Source organism: Bidens hawaiensis, unplaced genomic scaffold (assembly GCF_021521415.1).
Source record: "Bidens hawaiensis isolate Kalapana, Puna unplaced genomic scaffold, B.hawaiensis_p1.1 tig00044680_1, whole genome shotgun sequence".
Taxonomy (NCBI): domain Eukaryota; kingdom Viridiplantae; phylum Streptophyta; class Magnoliopsida; order Asterales; family Asteraceae; genus Bidens; species Bidens hawaiensis.
In genome coordinates, this window is record NW_027505899.1 from 154,141 (window position 1) to 163,147 (window position 9,007).

Sequence of the window (9,007 nt, forward strand, 5' to 3'; positions counted from 1 at the left end):
AAACGAATATGAACACTTAATCGAACAAATATTTATGTTCCTTTTCGTTTATTAAAAGAAAACATCTGTGTTCGATTATATTCATTTTCTTATAGTCTAAGGAAACATAACTGAATAAAGATAAACGAACATAAATAAATATATATGAACAAATGCAAGTGAACACAACAAACATAACCATGTACAACTGCATGTCGTACTATGAATGATTAATTATTAATTTTCCTCATCAATTTTGATTTTGCATGTCTCTTAATATGTTCTGCATGCATAATGACGTATAGACAAATTATTATACAAATCAAACGTTTCAAGTGCTTATTTGAAAATTTTGATCATAACTACTTAGGTTTTAAATAAGGACTGCAATATGATAACAGGGGTCTTGAGCTGATGTTCAATTCAATGATTATACTTCTCTGCTTCAGTTTGAGTTTAAAGATAAAATGTGTATTAATCTCTTATCAGACTGATCTAATACTCATAATAAATGATTATTTGGCCAAGTGGGAGAATGTAAGAATATATATATATATATATATATATATATATATATATATATATATATATATATATATATATATATATATATATATATATTATATTCATATGACCTCATTATCATTTATATAATATTAGATCAAAATATTAATTATACCTTATTATATATTAGTTTGGTAATTGTTGATGAGCCATATTACCTTTAATTAACTAATAAAGGGTTTTCCCTTGGGTGTATATAAAGAGAGATAAATATTAACATCATAACCTAATCTCACAAGCTCAGCCAGCCCGCCTTGTGGCACGGAACCGGACCTCGTATATGTTTATCCGCTTCTTGTCATGATCCTTCACCTGACATCCCTGAAACAAAAAAACAGACAAGAAACAAACAAAGAGATTAAGTAAACTAAATGCTACAAATAAAATATTATTGGAATTTTGTTTACTGTTTTTGAAATCCGGGTTACAAAATATTTTAAACCAAACTCATCCGAATGGATATTGAGTATGAACGAACGACCATTTGATAAAAAAAATCAACGGTTATTCCAAACTTCAAAACAAAGTTAAACTAAATAACCGACACTACAACAAGGACTCAATTTATACTACCTCCTCCCGGCACTTTAATTGTCCCAATTAAACCTAAGTGTTATACAACCGAACATTGAGTCAAAAAAGAATAAAAAAACAAAAAAATTTGCAAAATATTTGTTTATAAAAATTCGTTCTCCGAATCGGTTTGACAACCAAACATCAATGTTCCAACACTCTCAAAATAACCATAAATCATACTTTAATACCCAAACCGACCCAGCCGCATCTATAAGTAAACTTGCAACATTCAAACCAAACCAAACCACCCACAACCAAAAATCTGAAACATATTCCAACTCAATCCAACCCGCAACTAAAATCCGCAATCTAACCCAAGATATTAACGAATATACAAAGACCCGGCATTACATTATGACAAAAAATAAACAACTAAACCTTAAAAACATGACTCAAAATACAAAACTAAGTACAAGAATACAATAAATCATACCTAAAAGATGATAACACAAGGAAATATGAAGCAAATAATTTGTAACTTAGAGTGAAGCTTGTGACTTGAGTAATGGAGAATGAGTGAAATTTGGTGTTGAGTTATGATAATGTGGTGATATGATGGTGAATTTGTGGTTTAATTTTGAGAAAAATGGTATAAAAATGGTGGATTTGGTGAAAATGGATGTAGGGTTTGTGGGTTTTCGATGAAGGAGAAAGGGGAATTTAAAAAATACAAAAATATATGCAAATACGGTATTAAAAACAAAACAGATCTGGTATACATGTTGGCCGCACTGCGTGACCACGTATGGACTTCCTAAACGCGTAGCGCGGCGTGGTCCTTCCTGATTTCTTCTGGTCACGTTTCCTGACTAAGAGTCCATGCCCTCGTCGCATGACGCGGAGAGGGCATTTTTCAAGAAAGTTTCAAGTTTTTGGAAAACTTCATGCCTTAGAAAATTTTTCAAACAATAACCACGCCTTCGTAGACCCATTTTATGTCATTTGTACGTGCAAAACATACTTGAAACTCCTATTTATCATAGATTCCTTTCTTTATGACGATAATGATTCCTTGATAACAACTTAACGACACAAAACAAAACTACGAAAACTATTGTTAGTGACTCAAAGAAAAAATAAAAATAGTATAAAATATACAAACTCTACAATTGAGTTTTCACTCAAGAACTTATGTGATGATTCAAAGCAATGGATCGAGAGGAGTTTCCTCCATATCGATCGAGTCCTCCGGCCCACCAAGATAGTGCTTTAACCGATGGTCGTTTCCCTTCCATGAAGTTCCATTGTCCAGATTCTCTAGCTCCATCACTTCATATGGGAAAAAATTTTTCACCAAGTACGGTCTCACCCACTTTGATCTTAATTTACCTGCAAACAACTTCAAATAAGAGTTAAATAACAACACTTTATCACCTTTCTTAAACTCTTTACCTCCCTTCAACCGTCGGTCATGTAAAACTTCCGTTTTCTCTTTGATATTTAACGATCGAGAATACGAATGTCGCACCCCGACTTAGGGCCTAGAAGTGTGAGAAACAGTTAGTCCTTGTTATGTAAATATATCAAAGTTTATGGGTTATTTTTAGCAGAAGACTTTAAGTTGATTACAATATTAATTTACATTCAAAATTTACTCAGGATTTAAACACCCGAGCATCTAGTTACAAAATATTTGTTTGTTATATTACAAGGATTTCTTTATCAAAACTGAGCCATCTTGTAACATGAGCTTCTATCTTCATGATGACTCCAATTCTTGCTATTGCTTACTAAAACTTAGTTACCCGCAATGGGTGGGAAAATACGTCAGCTATGTGCTGGTGAAACGTATGACTCTAAAAATATTTAAACTATGGTTACAATACAAAAATAGTTTTCTGTACTAGCTCAGCAGAAAGTATTTCATTTCTGGGATTTGTACCACTGCCCTACACACACACAAAAGTTCTTCGAGCCATGTAGCCCTTATTGAAGAACTGGGTATGATTGTTAGCTCACGACCATGTCGCCTTTGCGTGTTAAGGCTAGACAATTATGTTTGGATCCATACACAAGTGTTATCGGCCTGAGTTACTTTTATTTTCTATTTTGTATTATAATGTTTTAGAGATCACGTAATCCCATGTAAATATTTGACTGACTCTTTAAGACAAACAACCCTTTCATATTATAAAGTACAAATATGTCTTGACTGTTTATAAAGGTTTAACGTATTCACCTATACCGTCGGTGTGCATTTGAAAACAGTCTTGATTTTTGAAAGTGTAAGGCCCCGGTCCCGGTGCCCTACATTTCACGTCGGATTTTCTCATAAACACAGTTTTAAATATCAGAGTGATACAATACCTTTTGCGGAAATGTTAACTTCAACACATTATTACAAAACATTCAAATCTTGTCTTTAAAACATAACATAAAACATCATATTTAAAACATCATTTCTTCCATCTTCAGATGTCAGCCGTTCAATTCATGCCATGTGTCATCCTCATGCTAGCTCATTAAACATATTTACCTGCGTGCATACTAAAAGTCAGCTACGCTGAGTGAGTTTTAGTTAATCAAGCAACATACAATACCTTCACATATCATACATCTATACGTATCCGAAAATACATATTCATACTTATCTTGTTAGCTTTCTTACATACATACATCTATACGTATCCGAAAGGTACATAATAATACCTTGTGCTTAAATATCCATAAGAGGAACATTACACAACATTCATTACAGGAATATCTACTAAAGTCAATAGAAGGAACACTATATATTATCCATAGATGGAACAACGTGTATTATCCATAGAAGGAATACTACATATTATCCATAGAAGGAACGACATGTACTATCTATAGAAGGAACGCTATATATATTATCCATAGAAGGAACGGCGTTTATTATCCATAGAAGAAACTTACTTTTAATCATATAATATCCATCTAAGGAACACTAACGGGGTACACAGTCCTTATCTACATTGTTACCTTCCACGTCTATGTCCAAATAAAGTTAAAGGGATTTGACATCCTAACTTACTATGTCGGACGAAGAATGTACACACGTAAACAAGCATACCACATCATAACATACAGATGCACTGGACAACTTTCACATTAATCTTCTAACACCACCTTTCATGGCAATGTTTCCAATGTAAATAATATTTAATATTATTCATCCCAGAAATTTCGTGATGCTACAATTGACGAGTGAGGACTTCGTAGGAGACAATGATAGCAACAAGTTTGTTAGATTTTGAATGGGGAGAGAGAGAGAGACAGTGTAACGATATTAAGAAGAATGGAGGCGAATTGCAGGTTTCCGATGTGATTCGGTCGGAGAAGGTCCATGTTAGCAACTCGCTAACGGAGTTAACATTTGTTAGTTGCCGTACGTTAAAAACAAATACCCCTTTAGTTGGGACCGACACCAGCCAAGTTTAAAGTTGGGACTGTTATTTACCAATATGGCATAATTAGGCTAATTTAAAACCAATATTCCTTAAAATAAAAGAATGAAGAAACGTAGAATAATAATAATCATTGAATGCTATTAAAAATAATAAATAATAAGAATTAACATTAAATACTACGTATATCAAAAACATCATAAACTCGTTATAAATAAGTAGCATTTGTATCTAATGTTATCGTAATCTCTCTAAAACCCCCGGTGGAGTTAAATAATGATGAAGAATATCGTGTCATTTCTCTTGGTTTGTGTGTTATTTATGAACATTCTTGCATATCCTCAAAAAGAATTTTGTGATGGTTTTGGTAATATTATTTTATTTAATTTTTAAAAGGAAAGGCAAACCAAAGACTAAGCAATTACTTTTATTTTTTCTTTAATTTTTAATTTTTCTTTGTTTCAATTGTTTACCGGTGGTGATCATGACACATCTTATGTTTTTAGTTTTGATAGAAACCAATGTAACTCAGACTCGTGTGCTAACTTATGCATACGTTACGTGCCTCGCCTCGTAATTGGGTATTCTGGTTGTACATACGACTTATGCATTTGTTGTGTTCTTCAATAGTTATGTAATGCAGCTAAGTTTAGCCTAAGCCTACACTATCAAAAACACATGGACCTTAGGCTCATCTTCATTCTAAGTCCATGATCAAATTTCATCTATTTTAGCCTACCATCCTTATATCTTTATTATTATTTTTTTATTATTTTTCTACTAACTCAACTTAATTCTCCCGGCGTAATTAATATATTATTCATGGAAATTTAAGGATGTTACAAAAAACGAAAAAAAAAACTAATAAATGTTACATAAAATATACAAGGGTAAACATATATATTTATCATTATATCTGCCCATAAGCACCCAATCCTCTCGATTTTAATGTTGGTGATCAAGTACTTCTTACAGTATCCCCATTGAAAGGGGTAGTTTGTTTTGTTAAGAGAAGCAAATTATCTCCCTGGTTCGTTGGTCCGTTCAAGAATGTTCAAAAGGTTGGTAAAATTGTATCAAGTCGACCTTCCTCAAGAGATCTCCAATGTTCATCTGACTTTACATGTCTCCAATCTCAAGAAGTGAATTGCCGAGGGTAATATTCATATACCCCTTGACGAAATACAAACTGATAAATCTATGCATGTTATCGAAAGACCCATGGGAATCATGGACCGTAAGACAAAAGAAGCCAAACGGAGTCGTATACCACTTTTAAAAGTCTATTTAAACTAAGCGTGGCTCCGAGTTTACTTGGGAACGAGAAGACCAAATGAACACCAGGTATGTGCATCTCTTCATAACGGTTTAATCTCTAATTTCGGGACGAAATTTGCAAAAATATGGAATGTTATAACATTTTTTTTTTTCATATGTTTTATTTGTATTGTACACCTAACCCGGTTTACTATTCGGATTATTCTCATCTTTAAAACCATACATTTATCGAGTATATATCTGTGTCATTATTATTTTATGTTTATATGTCATGTCTGACCAATTATCAAACCTTGAACCCGTTTATTTTGGCCTAATATTGTATTTAATCGAAGTCTAAGGGCTAAAAATGTCAAAAAAAAACTACAAATTCTGATTTATTTCCTCACCACGCTACGCGCAAGAAAATCATAGCTCCATCGCGATGCGCGATAGGTGAGGAAATCCGAAAACCATTTGTCAGTCGCGCTAGACAACGAGAGGGGTTCCAGCCCCACCGAGATGCGCGACTGGCTTCGCTGTCGGTAAAATATTTTGGGATCTTTCAGTTGATGCCGATTTGATCCCCATTCGACCCAATATTCTGAAAACTTCCAAGGGATGTACGTAGACGTTTATTCTAAGTCAATGCATTAACTTGTTGAACGAATTTGGTTGATTTGCATTCATTTTGTGAATTATTCACCAAATCTCGATTTATTCACAAAATCTCTTTAATTAATCATGATTAAACAACCTTTCTATATTATTTGACACCCCTTAACCCTATTCCTCTGATGTTCTTCAAAATCCATATCTTAATTTTGGGTTTTAGTTGTTAATTGCTCTAGTTCTTGACGGTTTGACTTTCAAGAGTCTAAGACTTTGACTTCTCCGGTTCGGCTCATTCCGTTCATTTTTCGGGTAAGTGTTGAACATGAAAGTTGTTCATATTTACATTTAAACCAATCGCCTTCAAACAATTTCTATGATTTATGGGATTTTGATGGTCATTTCATCTTGGCCCGTTTACAGTTTATGTTAAAGTTAGTTTAGGACTTCTCAATTTTACCAGGAACTATCCGAATTAGCCACTAACCCTTTTAGGTTTTAGTCTTGTTTCAGCATTTTGAACCTATTTGAACTATATCTCGTCTTATACCGGCATCCGGGTTATTATACCGATATCCAGGTTAATAACGAACCGACACTCGTTTAATTCTAGATTTCACCATAATTAGAGTTAGGGTAGGAATTATCAAGTTCGATTAAGATTAGTTTTAAAAGGAGGATTTACTGTATTTTTTCTAGAATATTTTATTGTCAAGTCAGTCAACTCGCTTAACTCCCGTTTTCTCCATAACGGGAGTTATGGCTTGCATTTTTTAAGTAATTTCAATTTGTATATTCTCGGTTTTTAATAATAGGTTTCATTATATTGTATTTTTAGGATGTTTCATTTTTAGTTGTGGCCCCGCTTATTTCCGCATTCTCATCTTATTTAACTCGCCTACTATTCTAAGATGAGTAATCACATTCCCCTTTTATCAATTTTTGTTTTGGGGGCTTTATGCGTTAGATAACCCTATTTGTTATTTGTAAAAGTCTATATTCAAAACACAATCCCATTATTTCCATAGTTGTGATATTTCTCAATTAGTTGCTAGTTGCAAAATGACTATGTGTTTACAGTTTTTTCGATTGGTTGGTATTATATCCTCATGCTCATGGTTTGATCATACGTCGTCAAAGTAATTAGACACCATTTTTGGGTCGAGGGGAACTAACGCTTTAATATTTATGCTATGCTAGTTTATGTAATTCACATATCGCAAGGAGTTGTAATTTTTGTTTATCATATATACTGAAAACTGTTGTTAGTCGCTCAACTTCATGTTGACAGCGTATATTATTTTTACGCATTTCGCAAGTAGTTATTTGCGATGATAAAAAATGTAGGACATAGTTGGACCTTTGATTTTGAACTAAAATATGAATCATTGTTTTGTTTTGAAATGATGAATTGGTTGGTTTTGTTTTGTTTTATTGTGAAGACTTACTTACTTTGATTTGAATAAATTAATTAGTTATTGTCACTATAGTTACTTAGTGTGCTTCGAGCTATGATGCAAATTATTTCGCATCCCGACATGTTTCACCATTAGACTATGGTGTGACAAATTGTTATTATTGTCATCCAATCCTACTTAATCACACAAACTAGAGGAGAAAGCATGTTTGAGTAGTATGTAAGGCGAGAAACAAAATCACGAAGTTGATTAACAAAACCAGAATCAGTATGCATTGTTCTTATAAATTAAAAACAAGATTCTAATGGGATATAGAAAATAAGTGGATGCCAATTTAATGAAGTTTTTTAGTATTTGAATTATGAGGAGTATTTTTGGTTCCAGTAAAAATAGGAATTAATTAGTAGGATGCAAAATCACATGAAATCAAATAGAAAGAACTATTCATTGTCGATCTCCATCCAATTCCGTAAATGTCAAACAAATAACCAATCTGCAAATCCGTTATATCAAATGATACTAATGATAACATGTTTGGTTTTTGATCTTGAATCAAGTACCAACACTATGTATACGGCACAAAAAATGTTTGGTTGAGCATGAGCACAAAGATGTAACTGTAATTTATAGTTTTTACATAAATCGCATTTGTTCTATGGATTTCGAAAATCCTTCCTCACACACATGGAACATTTTATTTTCGGTGTAATTTGCATCAAATGAGAATGATACCCCTTAATCAACATGAATTTTATGGGAAATTCAAAGCCTCCATCTCTATTGCCAAACTCAAATGAAGAAAAAGAAAACGAATTATTTCTTGAAAACAGAATCATTGGAATTAATTTGTAGAACCCAAATTGAATAAAAATCATAGAAATGAACTAATTGGAAGAAAAATCAAAGGCAACAAAAGAACCATTTGTTGTTGATCTCCATCTAATTCGTGATCGTAAGCAAAGCCACCGAATTTACAAATCGGTTATTTGTGTACCAAGACCCTGTATATAACAACAAAAATACACCATGAACATGTCAATCCTCATGTATGGTTTTAAATAAATGGATAATAATCAAGTTCTTATCATGATCACCGTTTTCATGTAAATCTAAAGTTATGACTTCACTATAAAAAGTCTGAAAACTTGGCCGCATTACATAACTATTGAAGAACACAACAAATGCATAAGTCGCATGTGCAACCAGAATACCCTATTACGAGGCGAG